This window comes from Syngnathoides biaculeatus, chromosome 15 (assembly GCF_019802595.1).
Source record: "Syngnathoides biaculeatus isolate LvHL_M chromosome 15, ASM1980259v1, whole genome shotgun sequence".
Taxonomy (NCBI): Eukaryota; Metazoa; Chordata; class Actinopteri; order Syngnathiformes; family Syngnathidae; genus Syngnathoides; species Syngnathoides biaculeatus.
Window position 1 is genome coordinate 23,979,497 of NC_084654.1, and position 17,304 is coordinate 23,996,800.

At 47.7% G+C, this 17,304-nt stretch overlaps 1 long non-coding RNA gene across 3 annotated transcripts in view; it reads left to right on the forward strand.

Moving 5' to 3' along the window:
• Window positions 1-9,398, forward strand: part of LOC133512945 (uncharacterized) — a 40,543-nt gene extending 31,145 nt beyond the window's left edge. The window contains exons 3-5 of one of the 3 annotated variants that reach the window (XR_009798348.1): window positions 364-1,530; window positions 2,716-2,790; window positions 6,990-9,398. This is a non-coding gene — a long non-coding RNA (uncharacterized LOC133512945). Of the gene's footprint in view, window positions 1-363; window positions 2,791-6,989 lie in introns of all 3 variants that reach the window. The other 2 variants (XR_009798347.1, XR_009798346.1) reach the window with 2 other exon arrangements.
• Window positions 9,399-17,304: the final 7,906 nt, after the last annotated feature.

A 17,304-nucleotide genomic window follows, 5' to 3' on the forward strand; every position in this document is an offset into this window, starting at 1 on the left:
CAAATTGAGTAGCGGCGACCACACCCGGAGGCCATTTGGTACTCGGCCCAAAAATATTGTGCATTATTGATCATCATATTCTGGAAATCCATCCAAATCCAATTATAAATGCAGTAAGTAGAGCCCGCAACTTCCCAAAAGAGAAATATGGATTCAAGAGACAACTTCCACAGTCTAATTTATGAAACGGGGTTATTGATAGTTGACTCGCGCACCGGACAAATTTTCAATAAAATTATGCAAATGAGGCAATGAAGCCATCAAAACTGCTTCTACCGATTTTTAATCATTTTTAATTTGCTTTGTCCCAATCTGCTTTTATTTTTTTACGTGAAACCGTTCCATTTTCTACCGCTTTTCCAGGTGGGGTAGCTTCAGTAGGGATACCTTCCCTTTTCCCCAGCCACTTCTTCCAGCTCTTCCGGAGGACTCCCGAGGCGTTCCCAAGCCAGTCTCTCCAGCGTGTCCTGGGTCACCTCAAGGTCTCTTAAGGTGGGACGTGCCCGGAACACCTCACCAGGGAGGCGTCCAGGAGGCATCTGAATCAGATGCCCCAGCCACCTCATCTAAACGTGGGGGAAGTAGCTTCAGCAGGGAAAACCCAGACTTCCCTTTTCCCCAGCCACTTCTTCCAGCTCTTCCGGAGGGGTCCCGAGGCGTTCCTAAGCCAGCCGGGTGACACGGTCTCTCCAGCGTGTCCTGGGTCACCTTCAAGGTCTCTTTCCGGTGGGACGTGCCCGGAGCACCTCACCAGGGAGGCGTCCATAAGGCATCCGAATCAGATGCCCCAGCCACCTCATCTGGCTTCTCTCAAGCGGCTCGACACTGATGACCGAGCTTCTGACCCTAGTTCAGGGACCGCTCTCCACCGACTAGTGTTCAATCGATTAGTCCGTACGATTCCTAAATTCGGACCCCTACCTGGCGACTTTTGGGGGATTTTGCGTCACTGACATCAGGCAGGTGCCCCACCGGTTGCTACGCTTACCCCCGAGGGGCTCAGGTCCGGGTGCCGTAACGCCAGAGGTCAGAGGGTTAATGGAGCCGAGTGGCGCCGGCCCCAAATCCTGGGTGGATTTGGTAAACAGCGAAGCTGTCACTGCGGATTAATACGCCGAGGAGCCAGAACAGGCTCCAAACGGACGAGGGTTGGGTGTGGGGGGGGGGCTAATGGCTCCCAAGTCAGCCGTGAAAGTGGCTCTCTTGCCCATTCTCCTGTCTCCCCCGTCCTCAAAGATAAGCCCACTCGCAGGGAAGAGGAGGGGGAAGGCGCAACAACTTGAGTCCCGGACGATAACGCGAACCACACCTGATTCTGATCCTTCAGCGGCGGGCCGAGCCGAGCGTTTACGGTCCTACCTCGGCCTTCGATGGGGGCTCGCCCGACTTCACCCGAGTCCAAATGCCAACAATATCACCTTACCATTATTCGGACCCTTTACAACACCGAGGCTACCATCTAAAAATAAAATACTTGGACCTCCAAGTTCCACCTGACCGACCAGACCCAGGTGGCTTCATTCCTAAAAGGTACAATAATGAGAATACTTTGATCCAAGATGAGACTGAGGGCAACAAGAATCGCATGGAGGATTGCAGCAAAGTGGAGACTTCAGACACAAATCAATTGTTACTCAAAAAACAAACAACAACAATGGAGGAGAAAGACAGTCTCCGGAATTCCAAGGAAATGAATCGTATCCAAGGGGAGACTAAGGGCGCCACGTAAAAGGGAGCATTGCAGTAAAGTGGAGACTTCAGACACAAATCAATTGTTACTCAAAAAACAAACAACAACAATGGAGGAGAAAGACAGTCTCCGGAATTCCAAGGAAATGAATCGTATCCAAGGGGAGACTAAGGGCGCCACGTAAAAGGGAGCATTGCAGTAAAGTGGAAGGTGAGGGCGGTAAGAAAATACTTTTTGTACGTAAGAAAATAAGTTTACAGGACTCGGTCCTCCAACCTGAGGGCCTTTCTCTCCACTCTAACTCCTCTGCCCCCCCCCCCCACCCCAAAAAAAAAAAAAAACGTCCGGACGCCGGTCCTCGTTCTCCCGCTCTTATTTCCTGCGCTTTCGCTGGCCGACAGGGAAGCGAGCAGGAAATGAAAGCAGCAGAGGAGACAAACAAATCCTTTGTTTGTTTCCTTATGATTAAAAAGCCCCCCCGAGGATGATCCGAGATCAGCCTCGAAAAGATTTAAAGGCCCCCGCCAAATAGACGCCCTTGTTGCCCTCAGTCTCCACTTTAATGTCGCCCGCAGTTTCATTTCGGATGCAATTACTCGTATGCAGTTGGCACCATAAATCATTCCCTTCTTTTGTTGTTGTTCGTTGGCACGTCCTGTCCTCCTTCGCTGCAGTACCTCGATTTTTGTCACCCGCTGTCCGCACTTTGCTGCAGCGCTCCTTTTGTCTCGGTCCCCTCAGTCTCCTTTTGGATTCAATTCATCTCCTTAGAAGTTGATAAATGAGACTGTCCTTTTGTATTATTGTTGTTGTTGTTTGTTTGCTAGTCGATTATGTTCTGTTTTTTTGTTGGCTTCAGTCCCCGCTTTACTGCAGAGGTCCTTTTTTCAAGGTGCCCAGAGTCTCATCTTGGATTCAGTTAATTTCCTTAGAAGTTGATAAATGAGACCGTCCTTTTGTATTATTGTTGTTGTTGTTGTTGTTTGTTTGCTAGTCTCTTATGTTCCGTTTTTTGTTGCCTTCAGTCTCCGCTTTACTGCAGAGTTCCGTTTTTCAAGGTGCCCAGAGTCTCATCTTGGATTCAGTTCATCTCCTTAGAAGTAAATACATGAGACCGCCGTTTTGTATCTGCTTGTTGTCCTCAATCTCATTTTGACAAAATTCATCTTCTTAGCAATTTTTATAGTGAATTGTCGTTCTTTTCCATTATTAGTAAGTCTTGTTCTCCGTTGCTGGCGTGCCCCATTATCTCGTTGCCCTTAGTCTCCACTCGACTGCAGCGCTCCCTATTTCTTCCTAACCTCTGTGCCATCTTGGATACAATTATTATCCGCAAAAGTAAATATTGTTTTTTTTTTGGTTGTTTTTTAATTCTCATTCGCATTTTCTGCAACGCCGTTTTTGTGTCCTTTGTTGTTGCCCTTCGTCTCAACGTATTCCTTGCTGCCCTCAGTCTCCACTTTGCATCAGCGCCACGTTTGCGACGTGGTTTTTGCCGTTTCTCAAGTGGAAAACTATGCTAGGCTACGCTAAAGAGCCGTGGCGTCTATGGTGAGCCTTTGACATGATTTTTTTTTTTGATTTTTAGTTTTACCCCCGTTCCTGAAGCAGGTGGTGGCAGGATTCCGGGGGCTCACCGGTGGAATCATTTCGGGGCTGAACGATGGGATTCCTCGGTGGGGGGTGGTTAGCGGGACAATATGGAGCCTGTACACGTCCCTTTATGGAGTCCGTCAGATCGATATTTTCTATGGAACGTGACTGATCGTCCCGCTTTTGGTGAAACCCCCCCCCCCCCCGACCCCCCTCCCCATTTCCCTCTCCGGCCCCTCTTTCCCAATAGGCCGATGCTCCGGTGAGCGTCCACACAAGTCTGGATCCTCACAGGGTTTCCATTGTCTTCCGATCCGGATCCCTGCCAACAATCCCGGCCCAAAAACTTGACTACAACCTCATCTTTTCTTTTGCACCACTTGCCCCCCCCCCTCCCCCTTTTCTTCTTTCCGCACGGGGGTCTTTACATGGCATTAAGGAGGAGCCCGAAAGGTTGTGATGGGACGCGGGGTGGGGGGGGGGGGGGTAGCATGCACATGCTGAATTATTGATGTTATGCTGAGGTATTTTTATAGCAGACTTTACATAGGTTTCATTGACCCGATCGGAATTGCGCGATAATACTCGTCGGCTGATCGGTTTTTGTTTTGTTTTTGTCATAAATCGACGATCCGATTAGTGACGTCATTGATCACCTCTGCAAAAACAATCAAATAAAACATTTTACTCCTCGTCGCCGTCACGCACAGTACGTCTGAATCAAAAAGCTCGTTTATTTTTACATATTACCAGTTTTTATAGAGTCGTTTTTGTGTGTCTTTTGATGTAGTACTATAAATGTGGATATAAAATTAAATAAAATATAAATATAATAAAATATAACTATAAAAAATTAAAAATATAATAAAATAAAATGTAAATATTTTGCCAAACGGACAGTAAAGTTATTTTTAAAAAAAACATGTCGGCGGCACGAGAGGCAGAGGGCAGCTGAGAAAGATGTAATGCGCGGAACGGATTACAAAATAATTTTGTTCCGTCACGATTGCACGATTGACTGCTGTAATCAAATCTTCTATTCCGGCGCCACCGCATCCATCACTGAGCTTTGTGTTTTGAACTCGCATGCGGCCGGGTGTTACCGTGGAGATGATAAGACGAGTGGCTCGCGCCGACTGTATTATAAGAACAAAATGGGGGGGTCACCGGTGCTCAGGACAGGGCAAGATGTTCATGTAAGGCCTGTTTGAGGTATGTTCACATACTTTGAATGCGATACGGCACGCAGGCAGGCAATAAAACGTAACGTAGCCTAGCAAGCTAGTGCTAGCGCTCGTGGTTGTGTGTAAACATGCCGCCGTCCTGTTGAACACGTGATGACCGGGGCAGCGAATATGCAGTAAACCATCTCGTCATTTAAAATAAATTTATTGCTCCATGTTGCGATCGGATCGGTGGTCAGTTAGTTTTTTTTTTTTTTTTTTTTGAAACTTGCTGATTGGTGATCAGCCCCCAAAAATTCAGATCTTGAACCCTTACGTTATAATTGAGTGATAAGCATTCGCTGTATATTCTGGCCTCCATTTTTCAAGGTCAAAACTATTCCACCATATGAAAATAATCGGTAAAACAACAGCAAACAAACGCAGTACGATGCTAACACCGCTGCCCTCAGTCTCTCCGTCGCTCCATCGCTCCTTCTACGCTACCGCCGGACTTGATGCTGCTTCAGTCTTCGGTTTTCTTCCCTTTCGTTTGTTTTTTTTTTTTTTTTTTGTTCCGGTTGCCCCCAGAGTCCATTTCACTGTGTTGCTCCGTTTTTTTTTCGTTTGTATTTTTTGGTTCCCTCACTCTGCGCTTCCCTTTTTTTTTTTTTTGTCTCATTTACATTGTTTGTTAGTGTAACTTATCCTCCTTGCTTCCCGTATTCCATTTTGCCGCAGCGCAATTCCAATTAAAAATCCTCGGAGCTGGTTCACTTCACTCCCAAAACCAAAGTACCTTTTTATCCCACCCTGCACAGACCCTAGGAAAATACTCTCCATCCATCCCGACCGCGGCGTCGTCATCTCCGCTTCCCAGCTGCGTCGGGCGAGGCGTGTAAATCCGGGCCCCCTCCGGGCGAGCGGCGGGCCCCGGAGAAAATAAATCTGTCCGGGGTTCACGCCGAGTTCAGCCAAGCCGCAGCTCGCCGGCTCGCCTCTCCCGCTCTCGCCGATTCCTCGGGCCGTCGTCCGTCGGATCGCCGAAATTGACGGCGCTGATGTCTTCGACGACGCTCGCGCCGGTGATGTCATCGATAGCGAGCGGGACGGTCGCCTCCAACATGTGTTGCGACTCTTCGGAGACTCGCCCAACCTCTCTGGGTTTTGCTTTCGCTGTTTCAAGACTTGATTCAGAAACCGGACTGCTGCCGTTAAAATTCAAGCCCCGTTAAAAGTCATTTCCCATTAGGTCTTCGTTACCTTGAATCATAGCGTCGATACAAAGGGCGTGCTAAGAGTTAGCATCGACAGTTTCACTGCCGAACCCATTAGCATGCCAGAGCTAACCGAAACAGTTGGACCTACCGAGTCTGGTAAGAATTGAAAAGAAAATATTGATCAAGTTATGCTGTCGTTTGCGTGGTCACGTGAAGTAGTCCGAAATGGGAGTCAACGGGGATATTTGCGGATTCTGGATCAGGCAAAATGTCAAGTAAGTGATCTTACTGATGGCTTCCCGATCAGCGTTGAAATGTCTTGCGTGTTATTTGCAACCCGTTGAGTTCCTTAATCCCTGAATACCGAGGGGGGTGGGGGGGGGTGATCGCCGTGTAGACGGGAGGGTAAAGTGAGTTTTAGATTACGCCCAGGCTGTAATTAAAAGCCCCCCCAATTTCCCCCCCCCACCCCGCCCTAACCTTGTCTGATAAAGAGGTGCAGCGCAAGCTTCAACTTGTGCCTAAACTGGATGCTCAAAAACGGTCGCGCACCAAACTTCGCTTCCGTTAAATATTATTATTTACCGCTAGGTAAGGTGCACTTTTGCTTGCTGTCCGCAGCCCATTTAGGCACTGAAGAACGTACAATACGGTGTTCTTTACGATGAACTTTGGTCTCTGAAGCGAGGTTTGTGTTTTTTGCAGTACGCACTGTAAGATTTTCACTATTTATACTTTTAATGGGCATTTATTCTGCAGCCTGTTTAGGCGGCTGAACATTGCCTAACAAGAGAACATAACTTTTGTGGATGGGAGCTTCAGTCATTGCAATTTTTTTTTTCATTTTTCCAGCCCGTCTCGGCAGAACTAGTCACGGACTCGCCTATGTTGGTTGTCACTACACAACAAATCCTTTGTTGGTATGAACGAAAGTCCGTTTCATCTGTTTTCTTCTTCTTTTAGCAGTACATATTGTATGAATTTTTACCGTTTATGCCTTGCGTCCGTTTAGGCGGCCAAATCGTGACTAACTTTTCTGTGGTCGTCCCAACACTAATAACTTTTTTGTGTAGGTGAACCGCAGTCAGTGTAATCAGTTTCTTCTTTCATGAACAGTACATAACATGGGAATTGTTTATACTCCCGATTTGCATTAATTCTGCCGCCCGTTGAGGCAGCCGCTAAGTAAACGACCTGCCTCTGGTTGGCACGATACAACCTCATCTTTGTTGAACTTGAAATGATCTTTTTTTTTTCAGTTTTAATCAGTTCCTCTCATATTGTTTTGTTTATACTTGCCATTTTGCTTTGTCTTCTGCTTAGGCTGCCAACTTGTGACTTCTTTGCCTCTGCTTTTCACAACATCAACTTTATCAATGTAAATATTCAATTCAATCGCGGTGGGACAAAGTCGTCACCAACCAAAACCGGACCTGACTAGAAACTCAAACATACTTGATCCCGTTCCCGATCCCGACGAGGCTTCATTTGGTGCCGCATCCTCCAGCGGTGAATGGCCGACTGTGTCGGCCCGCCGTGACCCCTCGACCCGCGTCCTTCATCCCGTCTTCGTCGTGCCGGGCTAAGCCCTCTGCGCGACGGGACGAACCGCAGCCCCCTCCCCCCCCCCCCCAATCAGTTCATTTGGTGCAGATCAACGGTGCTGATGACAAGGTCCTGATCCGAGGCTGTGGCCCAAACCAGGCCCGAACAAAAAACCCTTCTCAAGCGACGGCCTTGGAGCAAATAACCCCCCCCCCCCACCACCCAAACCCCTGGGTGAAAGGGTCAGGAGGTTGTTGACCCGAGATGGGTGGGGGGGGGGGACGCTGGGGCGAAGGAGGTGTCCGAGGTGGAGAGGGCGGAGGAAGGTGGGCTTGGTTGGGGTGGTGGGGTGGGGGGCGTCTCTGGTGTCCCTGCTGGTGGGCCAGCTGAACAAACAGGCTAAGGGGGAACAAGGCCGGACTTGAAGACCGCGAGCTGTGCAGAAGAACACGGACACCACTGGGCCATATTCTTCTTTCTGGCTCCGACAGAACAACACATATCAGAATGCCACTGAAACGACGAGGGGGGGATCGCATGCACGCGTAAACGCACGGAAAGGGTTGTGTCGCAACGTTCTCACAGGGGCCGTCTAATGACATCCAGTACGCTTTCAGAGAGAATGTGTTGATCATTAAAGTTTGCCATGTCGAATGACATCACGAAGCCGAAATAACCCCCCCAAAATGAGGCTCGACTGCAAAACCGAAAAGACAGTAGGACTCGATCCCGTAGCCCCTTTCACACGGTGAACATGTCAAAGCCTAGCTTAGCTTTTATAAGACGAGGCCTGTGGGGAACTGCGTCCTGCGGGAAAGTGGAGACTGAAGGAAAACGGAGCCAAGAAAAAAATGGAGATGGCAAAAAAAATCAAATTGTCGTAAGAATTCTGCAGAGGACGAATCCAGGCAACTGGACTGAATCCAGAAGACTTTGAGAATCCGAGGTGCAGCGTCCCACTGTTTACGTCTCGGCGGTCGTGTTCCCCGGGGGTGGTCAACAGCAGGTCGCGGTTGCCCCCGCGTGAGCCGTGAAACGAGCGATCCGCATGCTAATCGGTCGTCGGCTCATCGCGCGGCAGAACAGCTCGTCCGGGCCACTCTTGTCGTCGAGCGAGGCCGTCGTTGCGAGGGAAGGTTGTCAGGACGTTCCAGTTCCGGGCAGACTAGCGCAATGACCGCCACGTTGGCGACACGCGCGACGTGTGGCATCATCGGGTTCACAATCAACAGTTCGTTTGCAAATCAGGAAACGTGGACATTCTCGAGAGATTTGAGGCCTCACCTGTCGTCTGCCTACGACAACGCCCGACATTTCTCCTCCCAAATATCGCTTCATTCCGCTGGAACTCCTAAGCTAACGAACGAGACTAGCGGACGACTTGTTGGTATGCGAGGACGGCCCGTTTCGCTCGCACCTCGAGCGTCGACATCACCCGATTGTCGACCGCCCCCCCCCCGAGCGACGCATCCAACGTGGAAGACTCCGCGTCTCAAATTTAGAAACTGAAGAAGCCTTTTGGAGCAAGAAACGAGAGGACTCCGCTTGCCTCCGTTGGCCCTTCACGATTGGAGGACTGAGAACCTGCAGACGCATCGTTTTAAGGTACATTCCCGCCGGCGGCGACGAACTTCGCTAGACAAGAAGAAGAAGTCCTCCAGTGGCCGTCTGTCTCCAATCATCTTCCCAAAACACACCCAGCCGGGCCCCCCCAAAACGCCATGACAACACCCCCCCCCCCCCCCCCCCGCCCCCCTTAATCCGCACCACATGGATGACAAAACCGGGTGGAATTAACGGCAAATGATCCGGACTGGAACTGAAGCCGCGCAGAAACGGGCGGAAGAAACGCTCCGAGCTTTTTTTTTTTTTTTTTTTTGCGACGTCCCTCCATTGTTTGGCCAGTTTATAAATCACCGCCGCCGACACCCGATACCTAAGCCCGTTCGCCGGCCGTGTTTACATCTTGCAATCCCCCGAGGGGGGGGGCCGGGCGCTGCCGGGACGGTTCGGCCGCCCTCGGGAAAGGAAACGCAAATTTTCGTCCGCTCCCTCGGAGAGACACGGCGGACAAGGAATATTAATTTCACTTAAGGCCTGACAATAATAACATATTTCTGCACTTACAGTATGTGTTTCTTTCTCCATCCGTCCAGGGCGTTATTAAATGATTTTTAAAAGCTCTCATGTGGGCTATTGTTACATTTTCCCCCCGTTTTTTAAACACGTTGGACTTAACTGTTTATAAAAAGTGTTCACGTGGGACATTATTACATTAAAAAAAAAAATGGTTGACACTGTTGGAAAAACAATCGGGGTGGGGCATTATGAAATGTGTAATAAGGAGTAATATAGGTAAAATTGGAGATTAATAAGTTTCAAAAAGCTCTCCTTGGATGTGATTAAATGTTTAAAGAACATATTTCCAGTTTAGCATGGTTATTTCCTTTTCACAGAATTACCAAAAAAATGTAATGTTTTTGTCCATATCTTGAAATGATCCGGACACTTTAGGGCGGACGAATATTTGACATTCGGGAAGCGCTCGAGCGAATGAGCTCAGCAGTTGTGAAAAGTCAACCTGGCGTCTCCATCTGGAAGTTGTGCATCGGGGATGTGGTTCCTTCCATGCTCCGCGAGAAACATTTGATTCCCGCGTTTTGGGGTTTTGGTTTTCAGCGGTTTTTTTTTTGTTTTGTTTTTTTTTAAACGGTTGAAACCATTAAGCAAATACTTGTGGGAGTGCGGTCGTTTGCGGATGAGTGGGGGAAAAAAAAAAAAATCTCGATTTATGAATGAAGTAACGATAACAAACGTGTCATCTTGTGTGGATGTATTGTACGTTGTAATATTTATTTTCCACATTTACTTTGTTTTATATATACGCCGTCATTTCCGGCCTACAGAGCGCACCTGATTATAAGCCTCACCCACTACATTTGTAAAGGAAATACCATTTGGTACATACACAAGCCCCACTTGTGTAAAAGCCGCAAGTGCACACATTGAAACAATGTTTACAAAGATGGGACACAGAAATAGTTTTCAAAGTTTTTATACCTTAACCTAGTTTAACATAGCAAGAACATGGTGCCACGAACAGGGCTGGTTTAAAAAAAAAAAAACATACCAGTAAAAAAAAACCAAACAGCCGTGGTAGCAACATAGTAGCAACGACAAGGCCAGTTACAAAAAAAACATACTGTACCTAAATCACTGAGACGTGGCAGTAACACAGTAGTAACATGCTAGCACAGTGCTAATGCTCCCAAAGTGCTAACAGGCCTGGTTAAAAAAAAAAAAAAAAAAAAAACGGTAAAAATGACTGAGCCGTGGCAGTAACACAGCAGCAACACGCTAGCACAGCGCTAACAGGGCCAGTTAAAAAAAAAAAAAACATACTAGTAAAAAATCACTGAGACATTTCACTAACACAACAGTAACACGCTAGCACAGTGCTAATGCTAGCACAGCGCTAACAGGGCCGGTTAAAAAAAAAAAAAAAGGCGTACCGGTAAAAATCACGGAGACACGGCAGTAGTAACACAGTAGTAACACGCTAGCACAGTGCTAATGCTCCCAAAGTGCTAACAGGCCTGGTTAAAAAAAAAAAAAAAAAAAAAAACGGTAAAAATGACTGAGCCGTGGCAGTAACACAGCAGCAACACGCTAGCACAGCGCTAACAGGGCCAGTTAAAAAAAAAAAAAACATACTAGTAAAAAATCACTGAGACATTTCACTAACACAACAGTAACACGCTAGCACAGTGCTAATGCTAGCACAGCGCTAACAGGGCCGGTTAAAAAAAAAAAAAAAGGCGTACCGGTAAAAATCACGGAGACACGGCAGTAACACAGCAGCAACACGCTAGCACAGCGCTAACAGGGCCAGTTTTAAAAAAAACATAGTGGTAAAAGTCCCTTCCTCGGCACACATATTCCACCGGTCTCACTCTTACCTTTTCTGCTCAAGTGACCCCTTGCGGCCGTTAGAAAAAATGCACAAATTAGCCGCACCACCGCGTAAACCGCCGGGTGGAAAGCGTGTGAAAAAGGTCACGGCTTATAGGCCGGATATTACGGTAATTAATATCCATCCCATCCATTATCTTAGCCGCTCATCCTCAATCCCAGTTATCATGAAACACTCAAGACGCGGCCCAGCTGTGACCTCCGTGGCCCGGAGGTGGGAGGTGAAAGGTCACGCTTCAGATAGACGGAGGGAGGGCCTCAACACTCGTTTACCTGACATCCCGATCGCACTCGGGCTAAAAGACCCGCTCGAATTCCGCTCGGTGACCCAAGTTGCGTCCGTTTCTACAACTCAAAGACGAGGAGAGAATTCAAATTGCTGTAAAGTCCGTTTAAATTCGGCTCGAGTCGGTTTTCTCCCTCCTGCGGATCGTTTGCTCAGGTCCGAATGCGACGTCTCGATACCGAGTTGAGCCCAACTCGAGCAGCAGTTCCCGCTCCGCGTTTATGTTGCCAACTTTTCGTTCGAACAAAAATTAGCGCCGGTTCGATCCTCGTGGCGGATCATTTTGCGACGGAACGCCGGAAGAACCCGATCAACGAACTCGAGTATTCCAGGCGTGCTTGAGCAGCACTTTTGGAGGAAAGCTTCCTTTTTCTCTTCTGAGAAACAAAAATATGCCAAACGTGTAGTTTCGCTTCCAGCTCTCCACTTCAACTCGGTGAAAAGGAAGTCCGATACGGGCTTCCGTCGCCATGGTTGCGTTGTTATTTACAAGAACGGGAACGGGAGTTGTTTGTCTTGGAGGGACGACCCTCAAAAGACCGCGAAACCGTCGCGAGCCGTGCAAGCGTAACAAAAGCGGCGCCTGCAAGACATTAACCCAGAAAGCCTCAGTTGAGGAGCGACAATGCTAATCATCGGTCCTGGTTGCCTTTCACACCGAACGACTCCAGCTCCGGCTCCAGCTCAGTGGCTGACGTTAAAGCGCCTTTGGCAGAAAACGGGGACACGGCGTTTGACGGACAGTGTGAAAGGGGCTGGAAGCGCTCGGTCTAAGGCTCAGAAATCTGCATATTGGCCACTTACTTCTCAGGCCTGCAAATTGGCCACTTTGGCCCCCTCGTTTTTGGGGTCCTTCAATCAAAGCAGAAAGAGTGACTTTGATGTGCAGTGTGAAAGGGGCAACAAACGCGAATATCTAAGGTTCCACGTAGTGGCTACGTCTTAGGCGGCATCGTGGACGGACCGTCGAGAGCGTCTGCCTCGTATTTGTGACGACTGGGGTCCAAATAGCTGGGGTAGGCTACAGCGCTCCCGCGACCATTGTGAGGATGAGCGGCTCAGATCATGGACGGCCTACATCAACAGTTAGTTAGTCCATTTTATTCGTTTGGCAGACAGCGTGAAAGGGGCCGCGAATGCTCACATTCCAGGCTCTTAAATCCGAGTGGTAGCGTAGCCCCGGTGCCTTTCACACAAGACAGCAACGCCAGGTTTGACTGGCAGTGTGAAAGGGGGCGACAAATGCGGATTTTTCTAAGCATCATAAATGCGCTGACAAATCTTAGCGCCCAAGTCTGGAAACGGTCCCAGTCGGTTGCTTTCACACAAAACAGTCCCACTGGGAAAAAAATATCGGTCCGTGCCATTTTCTGAGCCGCTTATCCTCACAATAGTCACGTGAGTGCTGGACCTTATGCTACCTGTCATTGGGCAGGAGGTACGGTACACCCTGAACTGGTCACCAGCCAATCGCAGGCCACATGGAGACATACTCACAATCTCACCTATGGTCAATTTAGAATATCCAGTTAATGTTGCATGTTTTCGGGATGTGGGAGGAAACCAAAGTACCCGGAGAAAAGCCACGCAGGCACGGGGAGAACATGCAAACTCCACACAGGGGAGGCCGGGGTTTGAATCCCGGTCCTCAGAACTGTGAGGCCAATGCTCTCCAGCTAGCTGCCCCGCCGTGCCGGCGCGAAAGGGGCTACGAACGCTAAATGGAAAAACTCATCCATTCCAAATGGTCCCTTCTCACGCTTGGAAATTTGCAGGCAAACGTCAGCCCCCCGCTGCCTTTGACAACAACAAAAGAGCACAAGACCCGACTGCGTACAAAATTGTGTTTAAGGCTCACACGCTTCTGCGTACATTCTGGCGCAGTGGAGCAGTTCATCAAAGAGTGGCGGGGGGAGGGGGGGGGTGTATATCCATACTTAAACGCGGGGATCTCCTTACCCAGAAACGAGTCGGCTGCAGCGGAACAGGTGGCAAAAGCGGGTGTGTTTGCGGGGGGGGGGGGGGGGGGCGCACGCGGGAAAACTTGTTACGTGGGTAGAACCAAACACATTCATTAACTCGTAATTACAACCCGCGCTGCTTCAAAACAAACCGCACACGTACGTGCGCGCGCGCGCTCGCAGGTGCGTCAATGACTCAACGCGCCTTTTCGTGACGTCGTCGTCCTCGTTTTGCCCGCCCGCCGGAGCGAAAATGATTTCATTTTCGCTGTCCGGGCTACGTGCTAAGCTAAACCTGTCAGCCGTTTGGATGATAAAACGGCAAACCGCGACGTTAGCGCCCCAAAAAAAGAATCCAAAGAGGATACATATCGTTTGAGATGCTATGCAGCATATGTCTGACAAAATAATAACTTAATAGCACTTTTGAATTATGCTGCGTTTTTGGGGCCTTCAGCTGACCAGCCTAACGCAGTGCACAAGTGCCTCCTGGTGGAGCTGAGCAGAACTGCACGCCTTCCTCCTTCAGATGCTGTGGGAATGTACAGTATCCATATTTTTTTTTAGGTAATTGTTTTAGAATTAAAATTTCTGTTCCTAACCTACTTAGGACCTAAAATTATTGCCCGAAAAAAATTTGAATTATCATTTTTCCTTAAATTATCCCCTAAATTTACATCAATTTATGATGTAACTTTTTTTTAAATTTTTTAATTTTGGAACAGTCCCTTAATTTTTTAGAATGTTCATCTGTCTTCGATAAACCAACCTGAAACTTAATTTTTATTTTGATAAATGTAAGATCCAAAAATAGTTTGAAAAAAATGAGCTGTCCTTTCTTTTTATTAAGTAAACCCAAATCCATATTGAGTTCAATTTATGACCTAACATTTTTAGAACTATTTAATTTCCATGGTTTTAATCCATATTCCTTTTTTTAGCCTAAATATATGTAAATAAAATTAGGCCCAAAGAAATGAAAGTTATTATTGTGTAGTAACATTTCCCATCTTTTACCTGTTCGTAATATTACAAGCGTGTGTTGGATGAAAATAGCATCTCAAAAGGATGGAGTTGTTTTTAATTTATGGTAATTAATATTCATATTCAAATATTGTCAATATGGAAACATACTGGCCTTCAAACATTTCAAACCTCAAAAGTGTTTCAATATTTAATGTGAATTATTCAGACTGAACATGTGGAAAACCATATTAATGTATAATTTATTCACTGCAGTATTTTTTATTTTTTTTTGGGAGGCGGGACATTTTTTTTGTCATATTTTCGGGGTTAAAAGTTCTGCCGATCAAAATGCGCCGATGGTTACATTTCTATTGCACGTCCGTCACGATCGTGTAGCTAACCGTCGTGTCGGACGAGCGCTACGTTTACGTCCCATCATGCATCTGTTTTTTGTTCCCGGTCCCGGTTGCCAAGTTCAGTTTCGAAGTGCCAACACTACAAAAAAGGGCACTTTGTCGGCCATCTTGGGTCACGCCGTTAAGATGCTAATTACATGACATGCATGATGTAGAGATTAAACAGCTCGATTTATACGCACTGGGACCAGTCGAATAGATTCTTCCCCCCCCCCCCCCCCCCCCCGCCCCCCACCCCAAGACCAGCTAGATGATGTCAGCTAGTGGCGTGATCCGAAGACGACATCTCACGGTACGTGAAAGTGTCATGCTAGGCTAGATTATTAGCCGAGTAGAAGCCCCTGGACCATGTGCACAAGGACTACATTGTGGACTGCAGCACTGACCCTGATAACAAAGATTAGAGCTTGACCAGGACATGGACCAAGAGACAAGAGGACTGACATAGACCTGCACCTCAAAGGCTCGAGTATGGAGCCTGGCATGAACCTGGCCCTGAAAGACTGGAGTTCAGGAGATTGGACCAGGGCATAGTTCAAGATTTGAGTGAGGACTGGAAAGGAAACAGATTAGCTACAGACCTGCACCTCAGAGGCTCGGGTATGTAGCCTGGAATGAACTGGGCCCTGAAAGACAAGAGTTCAGGAGATTGGACCGGAGCATAGTTCAAGAACACTAAGCCTTGAGTGAGGATGTGATTCAGGACTGGAAAGGACACAGATTTGCTACAGACCTTTACCTCAAAGACTTGTGTATTGACCAGTCCATGGACCTGGAACTGAAAGACCACAAGGACCAGAGTATGGACCAGGGCATAGTCCTTGACCACCAAGATAAGAAACAAGAGCTGAAACTGAACCGGAGTGACCAGAGTAAGGATTTTAGTATGGACCTGGCCCTGAAACACAAGAGTCCAGACATTTAATCTAGACCATCATGACCAGCGATGACCCAGAGCATAGTCCTTGAAAACAAAAACTTATGGCTTGGACCAGGGCATACTCTGACCACAAAACCGAGATTGTGGTTCAAGGACACAAACCTTTGATGTGAGCAAATTTATTTGTATTTTGCATTTCATACACAAGTTCACCGTTTTACACGATGAAAAACATAAAAACATTTAAATACAGAACATGGACCTGCTGTAGACCTCAAAGACATTGAAGAGGACCTGAAAGACTAGAGTTACGGACCAGGGCACAGCCCTCGACTAAATATAGAGACAAGTAATAAAAAAATATATATGCATATGTGGACACTACTTGGCAGGTTTTCGTCTATCTCGGGGTTTCTGGAACAAAATCCTTGCGATAAACGAGGGGCTACTGTACCTTGCTTTTTATGCAGTACTGCACAGTGCTATATTTGTTTCATAAAACATGAAAAAAATATGCGGCACATCTGCGATCCAGATGTTGACTGTTGTGCGCGCTACCCAGCTCAGGATGTTTTGCATTCCCGTCTGCGGAACACGTGGGTCGGGTCCAAGCAGCCTCATTTGGGAGGCCGAGCTGCGTCTGGCCCATATGGGGAAGTGTTTACCTCCCAGGACTGCTTCAGTTTTTGCAAGGGGGGGGGGGTTTGGGCACGTCCGCTAGCGTGCTAACTTGGGCCAGATGTGAGGGAGCTCAAGGAATCAGGCAGGGGGAGGAAAAACCACAGGGCGGCAAGACGGGTGACACTGGCACCCTCGTGTGGAGGTGCAGCTCAATGTCACCTAGATCTAGATATGGCTTTGAGTCCGAGGCATGACGAACTCCATCTGACTACAGCAATGATACAGAAGTAGACACGGACGTAGAACTGGAGCTCAAATACAGTACTAGGGCATGAAGCAGGACTGTAGTGACTAATGGTTCAGACATGGACACAGATCTAGACCGTAAGGATTTAAGTGTGCTAACGTGCACCTCAAAGGCCAGATCAGTAACTCAGTCAAACTTGACTTGGCTTGGATCTTGAGAACTGACATGGGCCTGGACCTCAGTGGCCAGAAGACAGATTAGTAACTCTACATGAATCTGGATCTGGAGTTAGATGTGAAACTCTGGCGGGTTAACCAGGACCACCGTGACAAGAATACACGCACGGACACGGACCGGACCATAAAATCTGAAGTATCTGGACCCCTAATTTCAGAATCCTGTATGAACTTGGACCTGAACTTCAGCGACTTGGGTACCTGGTGGACATGTACTTGGACTTTAATGACGAGAGTACCGGCATGACCTTCGACGTGTACCTGGACTTCAGTTACTAAAATTCTGGTATGGACCTTGACCTCGAAGACTAGAGTAGAGACCAGGACAATGACTTGGCACCTCAAAAACCAAATTAGTTGATTATTCGGCATTTACATATTCCGTTGGGTGCGACGCCCCTGATAACTATTATGACGACTACTTTGAATAAATCGTTTTTAGAGCTCGTTATGTAACGACACAAAGAAAATAATTACAACTCGTAAGAGAATTTCTCCTCATAACGCT